Raw genomic sequence first — 17,079 nt, forward strand, 5'->3', positions numbered from 1 at the left:
CGACCCCCTCCCCCAACGCCAGGCCCTCTCCGTCCCCTCGAGAGTGGCAGATAGGGAGGGGGTGGAACGCACACCAACTCCCCGACCTGTGCCAACGGACGTTGCGTCTCATTTGCAACCATGCGCCCTCGAAAGACGAGAGAGACAGCCAAATGGCGCTGCCGGCGTTTCGCGCTTTGCTCACCCAATCCGTTATCCATTTGGCAGTCGCAGATCTGGGCGTATGCTGGGCTTAAACGGTCGTGCAGATAAATGTCGCGACGAGTGAGAGAGACATTGTGGTCGCCGGTCATCGAGGAACGTTCCTTTGGAACCATCTTTTCCGCGGGCGATTTCCCAATAGAAATGTGGGTGTTGCAATGAGACAGTTCGCTGCAGTGACGTTTGCCGACCTGCTAAAATGAAATCGGTCCAAAGGTTTCAACAGCCTCGGCGTGGTCAAGTCGATGATTGGAACTGGTATTCTTGCCTTACCACGGACCCCCAAAAATATAACGTCCAATTCTCAACTTCTGATTCTAGATTATTAATGTTTACCTTCACTTTTCTGTATTATTCAGAAAATAGTATTTTTAATCGTAGAAGTGTGCGGGGATTTAACGCACCGAATTATCAATACCCTCTTTATCAAATGATCGGCAAAAAAGGTTGAAACGAGCCCATACTATAGTATTTTTTGTTAGTTGAGTAGTAACTGCTTTTTGTGACCAACATATCTTAGAGCACACATCTATTTTAATACGGTGACCCGCTTGTTTCTGTTCTACAGTTCTGAAAGCCAGCGCCTATTTTTTGAGGATAGATGTTTCTTGGCATCGGTAAAATTAAAAAACAAATCGCCCGTTGGTTGGTAACCCTAAATCGATGACGCTGGTTTGAATTAAGTTATGTTCAAATGAAAAAAATTGATAAAAAGGTGAATTAAACGTAATTCATTTATGGGAAGAACCATAAAAATTCGCCAGCCAAGCTTGCTTACTGGAATAAATATTTAATGTAATGATTGTGAAAATAGATTTTATTCTATTCACTTATAATACTAGTAAGTAAAAAGCCTGTCAAAATAATTGGGGTTAAGTTAGAAGTTCTGAAGTTAGAACTACACATAGCCTCTGAAAGCAATGTGACCTACTTTTACTTCAAATTTTCTGTGATTGTGGTGTAGGATATTAGGCTGTGTTTGAAGAGGCAAGGAAATATCTAGTTGTACCGTTCTATAGACGGTGTCCATGGTTCAAACCTTAACTAAACAGAAAGGGTGCTCACGAATATGTTTAACGTTCCGACGGGCAGGCCGTCATCTACGTGTATTAAATCTATCAATAGCCTTATAATGCTAAAGAATAAGTAAATATTTTCTTAATTAATTATTACCTACTTTTAGGTGTTAAAAATGTCGGGAGGTCTTTTCCTTGGTTATTTTAAATTAATGCAATAAAATAAAATCGAATATTCAAACTTAATATTGTAAAATATCACAATAAGAGAGGATCTCAAAGAATAACTAGCAAAAGGTAATTGAGTAGTTGGTGTCATTTAATGATTATGAGAATGTCTCTTTAAGGTATTATATTTTGAGTTTTATATATGATGGCCATGAATTTCACAGTACCCAAACGCGAGAGCTAATGGATTTACGCGTACTGTTTCTAAAACGTAGTTTTTATATTCGAAGAGTTGAGGAATAAAGACGCTTCCTACTCGGGCCGCTCACGGGTGATATAGCACTGGCCTTCCTGCTGTGATTAATGTCCCCGCGACTCGCAAGTACCGTACATAGATAAGTCACTTCTTTGAAAAATGGACCAAGAATGATTAAGGGGAGGATTTTCCTAGCGCTTTGTAACATAAATATTTTTCTGCGAGATCAATGTTTTAAAAATTTGAACTGCCCTCCGGCGCGGGTCCATAAATTTCTTTCGTGATCAGATATGCCTCTGCCAAGTGATTGTTCTTCGTACTGTGTGCCACACAATTCTGTTATACCTCGCTTGGTTCTCAGTCGAATCTTGAGTCGTGAATCGTTTGTAACAGAAAATATAAAACTTGAGTGAAACATGCAGGCATGGAGGAAGAGACTTCGATGCCTGGGAAAGAGCTCTCTATCTTTTCTTAACGCCTGGTTGATTTCGGTTCAAAGAGTCAGGATTTTAATCGAGATTCCGCTCTAGGAACAGTAGAACGTCTGTCATCACTACAGCGATCACTATAAAAAACGTTTCATTTTGGTTAAACTTGAGTGTCTATTGGCTCAGAGAGCTCCATGACAAGCGGACTCGAAGAAACCATGACGCTTGCCACCTGGTACCTCTGGCACTTGACATTCGGCAACGGTGAATAAATGTGTACCCTCCTCCCCATATTTATATTCGGCTCTGTTGTAAAACTTTCAAGAAAATATTTTCCAAGGCGTGGGCAGTTTAAAATTGGAATAACTTCAGCCTCTCGAGTGAATCTTTAATCGTCATAAATAATCTAATCGAATGGAACTTTTAATTGCTCTTGTGTTGAAGTGAAGTGGTCCCAGGAAGTTAGAAATTAAATGGACTACCTGTGAATTCGCCTTTTAATTTCAATTGAAATAATTGCTTCCCAGGGAAATCCCGTAAAATGTTACCGTTTCGAAAAACTCGTGGAGCGCTTGATGAATATTTTTTATGCCTTGGCAGTTAGTGTACAAATTACCGATGAACATAAACCCGAATACTATGCGATTCGAAATGGATTTGTGCCTGGAAATGAATTTTGTACATTGTATGTTGGAATTTTGCTCGAATGAAGTGGGTTCTTTGGTGTTTAATGGACGTCAGTGCTTCCTCAGTTGAGCATATTTTTTTAGTCTTTGAAATGATGCGAATGCTTGTTCGACTCAGTTAATGCAAATTAAAATAATTGCGTTCGACTCCACTCTTTGAGGGCATCACAAATTGAAAAGTATATATTATTTTGTGATGCCATATTTTGTGGTGTTGTCATCATGATCTCTTGAAGGTACGTCCGTGAATATGGTTCGCACACTCCCCCAGTGATTATCTCCGCTCCTCAAAAAATCGCTTTAGTCAGTCTTTCCTCTGGCACTGTCCGCGAGTGAGGGCGTCTACCTAGCCGAGGCTCACGTAGGCACTTTTGATGACCGACTGAGGAAGAGCGCGCGTGCGTCCGGAGGGAAGGAGTGACTTCCCCTAAAGGGGGCACAATCCGTGGCAACCGGGCGGACAATAGAGTAGGCGCGTGACTTCAGGGGGAGGGAGTGGGCGGGGGAAGCGGCAGAACTCTCTTAAAGGGACAAGGGCGAGGGTGGACGATGATTAGGACTTGGGAATGAGGTAGGTGTCAGTCGGGATGAGGTGGGGAAAATGGAGGGAGGACGGACGTGGAGGTAGAAAACGGGGGATGGAAACGGAGACAAAAGAAACACGAAAGACGTAAAATAGTTGGAACAGAGGGCGAGGGGGACGGGGGATGAACAAGGAAGGAGGGTAGGAAAGTGGGAAGGGAGGAAGCCGCGAGGGAAATTAGAGTTCATCGGCCCCGGACCATCTTAGTCCTGCTCCTCGGCCTTCATGGCAAGAAGCAAAAAACGCGTCAGCCCCAAAAGAAAAAGGAATAAGGTGGAGGGGAGAAGAGGGCAAGGGGTGGGGAGACGACAAAAAAGAGTGAAATAATGGTCAGCCTCTCACGCATTACGTCCCCTAAAGCGGCAGACAACCCAATGGCTAGCCAGACTCCAATGAACCAGTTGGTTCAGTCTTGCGTGTAAGATGCTCAACATCGGTTTTGTGGGGAAGTGGGCTGGGGCGAGATTGAGAAGGACGGGCGATGTAGAGGCAAGCGATGGGGAGAAATATCTTAGCGGCGGCGGAAGGGTTGTGGGGAAAGAGAGAGAGGAGGGAAGGGGGAGGGGGGGGGAGTCGGAGCTAGTGGGGCAAAAGAAGTCCACTCACAGACGGCTCGCCTATGGCCGCACCACGTCCACCCAGTCGTTGGTCGCACTGCCAACATCCCCAACGACTGCTGAACGCCACACCGTTCCTCTCAAAGGGGAATCTCAATCCACGCATCACCTTAGAATCGGAGACGTGAAGATTCTTTTTTTGCTTTTCTACGAAATTCTCGTACTGAGAAGATTCAACCGCGATTTTGTTTTTTTTTCTCTTCTTCCATCTCGTGTCCTGTGAGCGTCTGGGGTTCCGATAAGCCACAATTGCTTTTTTTTATTAAATCTGAACCCTTCAGAGTCAACACAACGCCCTGGGCGAAGCTGAACTCGACCCTATAAGTTGATATGCGGGCACGTTGCCTTGCTGGCATATCAATAAATGAGCATGTTTATGCACTGGACAATTTAATATTGACGTCTTGTTGAATAAATTTATCTTTGATTTTTTGCCCGCTCATGGTCATTGTTCCCTGCCAAGTGAGATTACCTTGAAATATTAGAAAACCACTTTCATCACGAAGAAGAATGTTTTTTTTATGTTATGGTGTTATAAAGATAATAAATCGATTCAGACTTGACTTAACTGAATCTTATTACTTTCTCAGTAAAACTTTTGAAATGCTTTTAACTTTACTTTTCCAAGCCATGGCAAGGTCATATATATTCCTGAAAAACGCCTTCGGCATCCGGGTGTCCAGTTTGGACCCTTCCGTTACCCGGTTGAATGCTTTACCACTGAACCACATTTTCTACATCTTTGATTTCGTGAAATGCGAAACCCCCCCTTGCTGGAAAAAATCTTACAGAATTTCATAATATTCTCACGCTATTTCACCATACTTATGTGAGCGTTTTTACATTCCATCGACCTCCTTAAAAGAAGACGATCTAAGTATTAGCCGCAAAATTTAGTATAGTTTTAAGTATTGCCTTCCCATTCTGGTAAATAGTGCTTTCAATTCAAGTCGTCAAACTACTCGGTTGTAATCGACTACGTCGTAGGGAAGGATTGCTCGATCGAATGAAACGGCTTTGTTCGACGTCCTATCCTGCGAGCCTCCACTTGGCTGGTCGGCAGGATTTAATGTTGATCAGAAAAAATATCTTACGAATTAAAAATTAGAGTCTTCGAATTTCTCAGCCTTTTAACCAATGCCTCATTTTCCACTGGGATAACTAAAAGTGGGTGCCTCTTGTCGTAAAACTGATATTTTTTCAACCTGGTGCAATAAATGAGAACACTCGATTCCAACTTCGTCAAGTTCTTTCTTTTTTACAAGCCCACTTGGTGATAATTGTCGAGCAATACGTAGTGTGGGGGAAGCCGGGTAATAAATAGACATTCGTCGCGTGACTCCAGAGGGTACTATCAACCAGCACGCGCCAATTGGCCTACCTTCGTTGCTCATGTTTTGTTTCGCGAAATTTGGACATGCGATCATGCAACAGTACCGGAAAAGTGACTTTTCATATTATATAGTCATTCACCCTGACAGTGATAATCCGACGCTGTCAAATCTAGTGGCCAGCATCTACCCCTTCATTTTACCCAATGCACCCAGTTCCTGTACTTAACTATGAGCCACTTCGACTCAGAGTTAAGTATACGCAATTTCGTCAGAAAATATTTTATTTACTGATATTAGAAAAAATCAGATTTAAGAAAGGGCTCCTGGAAGAGAAAATTGCTTCGAGCTCCTCCCCTTATTGACGACATGCAGAACTAAAATGTAGTGGATGAGATCTATTAAATATATAGTCGACTTATGTATTCTTTTTTTAGTTGTAGTCTTTAAAGGAATGCCATTTTGAATAGAGAAAAATTAAGTGAATGTTATCGTTGATAATAGTACCAGAGTCCCAGAATCCATTTTTGTATATTCTTATGTTTTCATTTTAACACCTTAAGATGTTTACAAATGTGTTATAGTGTAGGCATGTGTATTGGTGTCAAAGCTCGTTGTGCGAACAGAAACGAAAAATTCCACACTTACCTTCAATGGCCTCGTTTAAATTACCTCAAACTTTCTCTTCCTTTGATTCTTGGTACTGGTTGTTTTAAATACAAAGGTGAATGACACCCGTCACAGTTTCACTCTGGAATAACTTCCGTGTGTGAGGGAGAACGCTTGGGATGGAAGGTGCAGCTACAAGTGCCAGGGAGCATTTAAGACAAACGAAGAAAGAAAACAGTAGCAGATTTTTCCGAAATATGTTTTCAAAGATACTGCGAGTAGGATTCGAAAATTTGATATAGTATTAGCTTCCTCTTGTAAATTATTTTGACATTTAATGAAAAAATTTGTACTCCTCGGTATATTATAATTATCGGCATATTGGAAGTATTAAAATATAGTAGCTTTCAACGGACGGATTCGAAGAAAGAAAAAATGATCCTAAGGTGAAGGAATTGAAGGTTCTCAGTGATCAAAGGATTTAAAGAAAAGAGTAAAATATTTAAACGATCTTATAAGGATATCTATCTCACTTTCATAATTATCCTGTTTCAGATGACACAACAGCATATTCACAATATTATGTCTGTCAATTTTCACTCTCTATGCTATTATCTCGAGTTCGGAAAGAGTTTAAGATGCCCTAAAACAGTTGCAGCATGGATGAAAGCGGATAAGTTAACGAAAAAATACGTATTGTTATAATTTAAATTATCCAAAGTTCATATTTTTCTGTGATTAGTAGAATAGCCTATTATAAAATGAATTGGGAAATTTTCGCCGTGTGATTTTTTCCACTTCTTATTAAGTTAGCTGCGACATGGGCACGTAGATCATTAAAATAGGTTCTTTAAAGGAATTAACCCATTATATTCATTAGTTAAATACCTAAATTTCAGAATATGAATTAGCGTCCTGCACGTCAGGCTTAAGGTTTTTAGTATGCAATCCTAAGCCCGACTACCAAATTTCAGCTTTCTGGACCTTTCGCAGTCGCGGCGTAAACGCACAAACATGTACTTTTATTAATTTTCATCTCCTGCGAAATAAATAGTAAAAATGTCATGATTTGAACTCGATCACTGTTAACTTCCGTAATGCTGCCACCGTGACCTAGGATGATTAGTCAGGAAGTACATATGAGTTAAGCGACGTGGCTATATAAAAAAAATACGGGAAGGTTTGCAGGTTGGTTGAAATCTTGATTGGCTTAGGATAATTTTCCTTGTTTCGTATACAATTCCTTCGCCAGGCATTCATTTCATTTGTGTCCGCATTGCCAAACGAGTGCAAGGGAGAATCAAGCGACATCCCATAGAGATGCGTAGCAGGCGTAGTCAAAGACGAGCCGAACGAGATATAGTACATGTTACAATTTCGTGGATAAGGAAAATTCAGTTGAAATTTAAAAAAATCTAATAATATTCCCTTGTCCTTTGGAGTAAATGAGGTGGCGAGAGAAAATGATACACGGGCGAGGAATGATGACGCACATGATGTCCAGAGGAAAACGAATCACGTTGGTAGATAATCCTCCTGTACACGTCGCCCATTCATCTACATTTTCGTCTACATTTATTATTTTCCTAAGTAGATACCGTAAACAGATTTTTGCCAGTATTCTATGTCTGGAATTTTTCTGCTTTTGGGAAAAACTTGAGCTCTTCGCAACATATTACAAATGATGTTTTGACGGTAGTTGTTTTGATCTCACTCAGATTTCATCATAATGCATTATTTTCTCGGCTGAAGATCACCATCCTTCAATATTAAATGTTGGCTAAATTTCAGAATTGTTGGCTAAATGAAAAATATGCGCCTTACCTTCTGTCATCTTTTCCCTCATGATTTCTCCGAAGATAAGATTTGATCGTTACGCATGAGAAAATTCTATAGCTTCCTGATCGACGGATATCGAATGGAATTCAAACACGATTTTACTGTGGAATAAATAACGGGAACACCGACTTCTTGAGCGAAATGCAATGCACGTGAATTTTAATGGGTCCGAATCCCGTAGGTGGGAAACTTTTTAGTGGTCTCCCGATCACTGCTTGCGGTGTGTTGTAGAGAACACTTCAAGTAGAATTCACCATTCGTAAGATGGACATTTAACTGTGGACTTCTTGGTGACTTTCGTTAAGAGTAGGCTAATGCCGACGCCGTCTATCCCTCCACCCTTCCTCCATTCCCTGAATATCCTACCCCACCAAATTACCCACCTATCCTTATGGCACAAATGACCCCAGCTGTCGGTCGGGTCCCCTCATAACTGCTACTATCAAGTTTAACGAAGAAATAGCCTTTTCACTGGAAACTAATAGCTCTCAAAGTTATGGAATTAAACCTCTGATTATTAGTATGAGCGCAAAGAGAGTTGCTATATCATTCAATCTACCAGTGAGTTTACTGGTGCGACTTGTGTGGTATGCTGGCAGTGCAAAGGTGAGAAGAACAGACGCAGCTGGAAGAGGTGCGAAACTTGAAAGGGAGGTCGGACAGAAGGAATAAAAGACAACAGTCTTATAGTGTATTTGCCACAAGTTGAATTTGCATTAGTCTGAATGTTTATCCTGTTCTGTCAAATTTCTTGAATCTCTCATATAAATACTCCCTCCTAAAAACCCCAGGGTGGTCTTCGAAATCCTAGCTAAGTTAGGCCTCGAGTTTCTTTTTAGAATCTTCCTCATAGAATGTAAACCATGCTGTTATCATAAAAATCAATTGCTGTACTTAGGGATGGAGGATAAACTTGCCTAATAATTGTGAGAGACCATGTTTATATGTCACTTTGCACAAACAAGATAATACCCCATAGCAATAAGGTATTTACTGACCAAATGTCATTTAAGCTTCCAAATTTGGTGATGTGTCTCCCAGGAGAGGAGGGAAATAAATAGAAAGTAGAACTGTGAATGAACTATCTGAAAACTTGATTTTAAAAATTTTAATTCAAAGTCTTGCCAATTATTTATGCATGATGTATGTTTTACATGACAGCAACACTGAAGAAAAAAGAAACATTGAGTGATAATAGGTGCAAAGTCATGAAAATGGGAGAAATTTAGATGAGCAAATTTCTGTTTGCTAGGGCCATTTTTTCATTCTCTGCCTCAACTAAGTGTTATCAGAATATTTCCCATGAAAAAATAAAATATGTCTTAATAAAGAATTGTGGAGAGAGAGAGAGTGGAAGTGCTCAAGATTGAGAACCTAAAAGGTAAAGGGTAACTGAAGCAACCACAAAATTAAAAAGCCATGAATTAAAAGTAGTGGAAAACAGTTTTCTTTCTCAGAGTTAGTTATTTTAGTTGAATTTGCATTTCCTAGTTTCACAGCAAATATAGCTGCTCATTGGAGGATATGAAGACTCAAAAGAAAACATTTGACAACCAGGGAGATTGACTGAAATGTATTTCTTTTTCTTAAAAAAATATTTTGATGAAATCACTCGTAAAACCAAGGTCCTCAACATGAATGTTAATTCCATTGGTTAGAGTAGAGCTGATATTGTACCAAGCCTTATGGTATGCTACACATTCACAAAATCATACGTTCAGAGTTGGGGGGACAGCTTCTTCACCTGCAGCATCCACAGTTTTCAAGGAATTTCTAATAGTAGCTATTATGGGAGGTGACCAACATTTGAGGTCATTTGTACCTCTACCATCACCTACTAAACCGACCTTCGGGTTGATTACTGTGTTTATGGTTATGGTACCATTAGGGAGAAATGGGAATGGAAGAAGGGTGGAAAGAAACCCAGTGTTGGCATTCTCACTCTTAATGAAAGCCGCCAAAGGGTCCATAGTTTAACATCCCATCTAATGAATGGTGCACTCACTTTAATTGCTCTCCAAAAAGAACCTCAAAGTAGAGATCGGGATACCACTGAGAAAATTGTGGTTTCCAGGGTGTGAACCTGGACCCTCTGAGTGGAAAGCCACTGTACCATCCAGATCCCCTGCCAGGAAGTTCTGTTAACCAGAAAATCACCCATGTTTAATTGTAGCAATAATATTTAGTTGTGATAACTGCAGTTTAATATTAACCGATATTACCATCCTGGTAAAATGAGCAATTTTAACCTTAATGCATATTCAAATTTATATATTGAATGACTAATTCCGTTTGTAAATTATAGTCATTTTTCTTGTTATTCTAAGTATGAGTATTTTACCCCTATTTATATCCCTGTTCATTACCTCTATTAATTCGTTCAACCAAAGGGGTGCACTAATTATATAAATAAAGCTTCTATTGTTTTCCTCCTAACCCATAACTGCTCAAGTAAATTTTATAATTCCTTTGCTACCTATCAAGCCTAATTCAAGATCCTATGAGATGGTTTTGGGTAACACCCCTATGGTTACCTACCACTGGCTTTAAGTTGAGGATGGATAAAGATGTGGGCCATTTGCCCTCCCTGATGAAAGGAAGGAAAAAATGCAATGTCAAAGTTGCAGAAAATCATTTCCTAATTACTGTGCTGTAAGACAATTTAATCATTTTGTCTGTATCCCTCAATTGTAAGCATAACCATTGGTTCTATTTTGGAAAAAATGCATTAAGGATGATAATCAAAGGAATTAACTCACAAAAATATTTAAATATATGATGCAAAATTTCTATTGTCCACATCTATTTGGTGCTATATTATACAGGATCACCAACCGCCCTTGATAAAGTCCTTCACCCAGCCCTGAACTAAGTCATGTCTACAGTATAATTTGGTATATTTTATTATTCCTTAAAAGTCTTATTTTGTACTAAAATTTATGTTATTGAAGAATATATCAATAGAGATTATTGCACTATAATTCAATGGTCTAATCATAAAATAAGAGGTATATGTATTTCAAACTAATGGAAATTTTTAATGCATCTGAATATGAAACTATTAATTTAAATATGCATTTGAGTAATTATTTTGAATATAACTTAATATGTTATGCCAAAGTTTAATTGTACTTTGGAAGTTGATAATGGTAATTGATATATTTTTGAATCCTTCTCTAATTCATAAACCTCTTTTACAATAGATTGTGCTGTGCAGATCCCATGTGATAAAGGAGAGAGATATTACCACAAAAAACAATGGATGGCATGGTCAAATTACTCTGAGAAGATGTACGACTATTTAGAATTGACCCACGAAATCACGCAAAAATATTCTCTACTAAGGAAGTGAAGCAGTTTTGAATATTGGTAGGTATTTTTTTTATAAGTAGCCATAAAATAATTCCTGATTTTGATACTATTTAGACAAATGATATTCATAGAAATAGCATTGATATATCTTAATTTTATAATATTTTATGATTCCACTTATGGTCATTTTTCTTTTATGTTCACATATGGATGTATTATGTGTCATATCCATTACTGAAGTAAGACTAATGGCAAGTATATTGTAGTGCCTAAAACATATTTGATGGCCCTTATCATACTTCAACAATTAATTTAACAGGTAACATGATGATTACCAATTTCTCTTATGATAATTGCTTAGTAGCCTTAAATTTTTCAAAAGTTATAGCTGCTACCATACTGAGTCTCCAAAGGCCCTTCAAGGGACACCTACAATTCTAGAGATTTTCTACTTGTTTAATTGCCATGCAGGGAATCTGATTTTTAATTGCGTCATGGATGTGGTCTCATACCCTAGTGGTGATGCTCTTATCAGTGGTATTGCTATCTCTGCTTGGGCTGGGCAGATACTTAATTTTTCCGATAGATGACACCTACTTGCAGCATAACACCTATTATATCTGATCAATTAAGTTTGCATAATATATTTTAGGTCAATATTTTCTACTGATTCCCTTCCCTATTATCCTTAATGAAATACTTCTTAATTCAAGGAATACATATTTATACTAGTAAGTGAGAGAAAGAAAAGAATACATGATAGCCTGGTAGTTAAAAAAGCATATTTTGTTGATTAATTGAAATTCATCCTGGGACAGTTGGAAAAACTTTTACATAATTTTTTTCCTTTTCATCTTCAGAGGGTAGTGTGCACCCTCTCTGCCCCCATCTGTATTCACACCTGGATCGGAATTAAAAGCACTTTAAGTGCTGTACTCTGTTCATCCGATAAACACCTATAGTACCCATGGTGGCTCTTATTTAAAGCAGGACAATGCTAATGTCTGGATTCTTTTTACCTTTCCTCTGCTCACTTATGTACTTGGAAATTTTGTACCAAATGAAAAGACAGTCATTTATATCTCTGTGGTTTTAAGGTAAAATTATTATTGTATTAATCTTGTAAATAGTCTTTTCCATATGATTTGAATTGCAATAAATTTTTTGAAAACACTGACTTGTATCACCTCTCTAAAATATTAACCGAATCTTCACTTAAGAATACTTTGTCCAATATGAGATGAAAATGGACATTCTAAGTACCCATTTACAATTGATAGGCAAATGTCAAGAAAAGATACATGCCTGATTTTGGTTTTATTTATGCATGGACCAGTGTCGTGCAGAGTATAAAGAGCAGGAACTTTGGACATGAAGACTACCTCTCTATGGGTATGTTCCTCAGTCAAGAATAATTTAATTCATTATGAAGTTTAGGTTTAATAACAAAACTACATAAGCAGTTATTTCTTCATATCTTTTTACAATTTTGTAGCTCATTATGCCTCCCTAATTTACTAACTGATAGAAGCCTGTGGATCTGCATTGATAATCAGAAAGAAGTTGTAGTAGCAAATAGGAGTATAATGGAATTTTATTCACAAATTCCTACTTAAACAGTGAAACTTGAACAGTATAGCTATGGTTCACTTAACTAAGTTCTTTAGTGTTTTTAATACACAAAATGTGTAAATTGAATGATAAAATGTGAACCAGGCAGTCTTGAACATACATTGAATTGTCTTATTGTATTTACTTATCTATTTAGAATGAGCAGTTTCATTAATTGGAATACCATTTCTGTAGTTTTAAGAAGAGAAATTGTGTATTTACACACTATAGTAACTGAAAATATGATTTGAGTGCATATGCATGTATTATATTGGTATATGTACTAATTTAATGATCGTTTTTATTGAGAATTTCCTGCTGTAAGGGAAAAATCAATATCTATGATTTTCAAATGTCCTACTTTGAAAGCCTTTTACCTATGGAGAACACTACTGTCCATTGTAACAAGGCTGAGCAATATATTTCTTAGTAATATGTAACCAACTCGCTGCAAATCAAAATTGACTACATTTATTTCACAGTAAAGCTTAGTATATCAATTAATTTCTCTATTTTGCTCTCAGTTCTGGTTACCAAAGACCCAACCCCACTCAATATTTATAATGTTACATATATATGTATATTTATTGATTTATTTATAGTGTATTTATATGTATTTATAATGTTTCACTCAAATTAAAGTTTGTGCTCAAATTATACTTTAATATTCTGATTACTTACTTAAAATAACTATCTTATGGACTTTTTTGAGGTAAAAGTGTATATTCACTCAATATATTATAACAATTATTTTGGGAAACTTCTCCTTGGGTAATATATTAAGATAAAAACATTTACTCTTGAATGGAAAGCAGCAATGGCTCAAGACTATGTTGACCTCTCCCTCTGCACGTACCTGATCTTCAAATCTTATTTAATTTGTTATGCTAGCATTAATCATTGTTATGCTTAACCAGTATATTTTCAACCTTGTGGCTTCCATGAATTAATTTCATTTAATTAATGTGATGTTGACTTTATTATTTTAGGTGACCATATCTTCCATCACCTACAAGAGATAAATATGTTTCCTTTCATTTGATGTTATGAATGAAGAAATTATATTTTAAGGAGAAACAATGAATATTCAAAATTTATGAATAGGATTTACCTATTCTTCAATTGAAGTTATCCAGCATAAAGTGGTAAGAATGTGAGAAATATAAAATCAACTTATGCTTAAAAATATGTGGCCATACCCAAGGATATTATTTGCATAAGCTGATTTAAATATTCATCAATGAAAAAGAATATTAATTTCTTAGCACCAAATATAATGTTGAGAATGCATTTTTGCACTCTCAACATCTAATGAGTGAAACTCAGCATTTATTTGACCCACCGAGCTTGCTCTATATTGATTTTGACATAGAGTGATTCAAGAAACTGAAAACTGTGTTAATGATTATGTGAAACTAGTATTTTGTGACCCAAAGTAATGGAGCACATTGAATTGCAAACATGCATTTGTGATAAATATGGCCTTGATACATATTTTGCCACATTACTTATGATCTTCAATACATTTAATACGAATTTGTAGAAGGTAGTCACTCATCTCAGGAGAAAAGGCATCCCTTTTATCGTAGTAATTTATTTTGATTGGAAGTTTTATGAAAACACTATAATGTATTTATTCAGGTGTTATAAGAAAGACAGTAAATGTGATAAAGATAGTTAACTAACAAATGTGAAGTAGAAAGTGATAGTCAATCACTTGGCAAATCATGTGCATTGAATATTTTGTTCATTAGTTTCTATGAGACACTTATGTGGTACTTTTGATTAATTTATGGAAAGAATTGACTCATGACAAAAATATTTATGAACTTTTATGACTTTGAACATGATGTTAAGAACATGAACTATGAACTATGAAGGGAACATGAACTATGAAAAATGAACTTTACTTATAAAACTTCATTGAGAGGTTTTTCACCCTGTCAAGTTTAGAGCCACATGTACATAATTAACAAAAAGCTGCTTCTAAAAGTTAATTTTTTCAGAAAAGACAAAATTCTGTGTCATGTTTGAACTCTTCTGATGCATGGAACTCATTATTTGTGAAATTAAAAATCATATGATGCTTTAACCCAATAAACATGAACAATTTCAATAAATAAAATGTAACTTCAACAGAAGCAATGTAATACTATGCTAAATAAAATTTGATAGCAAGATATTTTGGATAAATATGTTTCCTAATTAAATTATTCACACTCATAATATTCATTTATAATGCTAATGTAAAGGCACACATTATATTTGTGAGTAGAGAAAGCCTGGAAATGTTTACACAAGTGAAAACAAATATTCCCCACAATACATATTTAAATTTGTCTTTCTGTGGCATTCGCAAATTTTGTCCTTCATGAGCAGCTTTTTTAATGCACTTAAGAAAGAAAATAAAAGTAGATGAAAGAGACAAAAATGACTAATATGACTTTAATGACACTAACGCTTCAAAATATTGTACAGTAGACTTTGCATATTTTTCATGACGTTAATCTGCTTGTTTTAATGAAACACAGGACAAAACCCTGATCCTTTGACAAAGTTTCATATTTTAAAGTGACTGACTTTGAAAAAAAATATCCTAGACATGGTTTGAAAGTAACCATCTACCACAGAGGTGCAAAACCACATTAAAGTTCCTAAATGCACAGCACATTGCTTACTCAGTGCAAAGGAATGTTTAGATATGCATGCCTGTGATTGTAAATAAATGAACCATGTTTTTTTTAAACTACATCTGTAGTATAGCTATGAATATGAATAAATGGCTTTTTTGTGAAAAGTGAACCCTGTGTTTTTGGATTTATGATAATTTTTGGTCCATATTAGTGGTAGGGTGTTGAAAATTGATCTGGGTAATAAATAAAATTATGAAATTTATCCTTGCAAATATAGATTAGCCCTCATTTCCTTCCTTTGGACAATCATTTTCCTTGCGTCTGTATTTGCTAATTGCATGTAATATCCGCTCCTGTACTCCTGTAGTTTCTCTCCCCTCATCTCTCTGTTATTTTCTCCTTTTTGATCATCCTTGTGTTTCCCTTTCACCCTCTCCCTATCAGACCTCTGTCCCCTCCTTAAGAGAATGCATTATGTAATCCTACCCTCTGCGCCCAGAGGATGGGAACCATTATGTGCAAGTATAATTGATGCTCAGTCATGAATCATTCTTCTGAACTCCCCTAGTAATTGCTTTAACACTTGTATGAAATATGTATATAGGGCCATATTCACAATATATAACAGCTGCTGCTGGCCAGGCCTGCTGACTGCAAATAAATGACTATGAATAAAAACATTTCATCAACACCTGATTTCACCAACATTGGTAGCAATTAGAGACTATTGATAGTCTGTGATGTGACTGCTTCTGTCTCTTTTTTTTGTGAATGGTCTGCTGATAGATTCCAATATTCTTCTTTGTGGTTAGCTTCTTTTGTGTGATTATGTACAAGGTAATTATTATTAATAATATGTAATGACGATAAGAAAAATTGAAGACAATAAAGCTCCGCGTGTTATGTGCTTCCACCGATACTACATAAATAAGCCTAGAAAAGAGACTTCTTGGAAATTGATTGAAAATTCTATTGAACATTTCTGGGGATTGATTAAAAATATATATATTGATATAATTATATACAAATTTCAAAATTGTCTTCATCGTAGAGTATGATGTTTTCTTTTAAGGTGGTAACATTTAATATCCATATAATTTATCGCTTCAGGATAAATTAAAGATATGTTCCGGTATGCTATAGTATTCAGGTTAAAAGGACTGTATCGACTCAATTTTTTTTACTTTTGTAGAGAAGTGGCTTTGGCTCAAATGAAGGAATACCTATGAAATCCTTTGAAATGTAAAGTTAAGTGCTGTTTAAATGTTAGAATATTTAAAAGCATAAACAAGTAGCATTTAAGCATAAAAATAAATTAAAAAACAGCAAACATTTGGTTCCAAAACGTGATGTTTTCACCGGTATACATCATAGTTATACTAGGGGAGGCGACTAATGGCTAAAGTCATTTGCACATTTATGTAAGTATAAATATCAAAACACTCACTTGATATAAAAACTATTTATTCTATTTGTTGCCACTGTGAGTGTATGATACATGTTAATATTTTCTATACATATGAAGCCAGTCATCAGTTTTCACATACACAACATTGAATTTAGCAAAAAAGCTTTCACAAGAAGAAAAAAGTTGATTACAGGAATGTTGAATTAGGATGACAAGAAAAAATTTGTTAAAACTCTTTAATACGGAGGGTGGTTTTTTAAGGTTGAGAAACTTGGTCATTGAAGTATGATCATGATATGTATAGATTGGAGGAGGTTTTCAAGATGCTATAGCAGCAGCAATGAGGTCACTGATTGGATGGAAACCAGAGCTTTGGTAGGG

General features: G+C 36.4%; 1 long non-coding RNA gene across 1 annotated transcript in view; it reads left to right on the forward strand.

Annotated features, from left to right (window-relative positions):
* Window positions 1–12,195, forward strand: part of LOC139690552 (uncharacterized) — a 77,260-nt gene extending 65,065 nt beyond the window's left edge. The window contains exons 4-6 of the long non-coding RNA XR_011701478.1: window positions 10,938–11,103; window positions 11,287–11,365; window positions 11,907–12,195. This is a non-coding gene — a long non-coding RNA (uncharacterized lncRNA). The remainder of the gene's footprint in view (window positions 1–10,937; window positions 11,104–11,286; window positions 11,366–11,906) is intronic.
* Window positions 12,196–17,079: the final 4,884 nt, after the last annotated feature.

The sequence above is a fragment of the Hetaerina americana genome, unplaced genomic scaffold (genome assembly GCF_022747635.1).
Source record: "Hetaerina americana unplaced genomic scaffold, ioHetAmer1.1.p SCAF_3, whole genome shotgun sequence".
Classification (NCBI taxonomy): domain Eukaryota; kingdom Metazoa; phylum Arthropoda; class Insecta; order Odonata; family Calopterygidae; genus Hetaerina; species Hetaerina americana.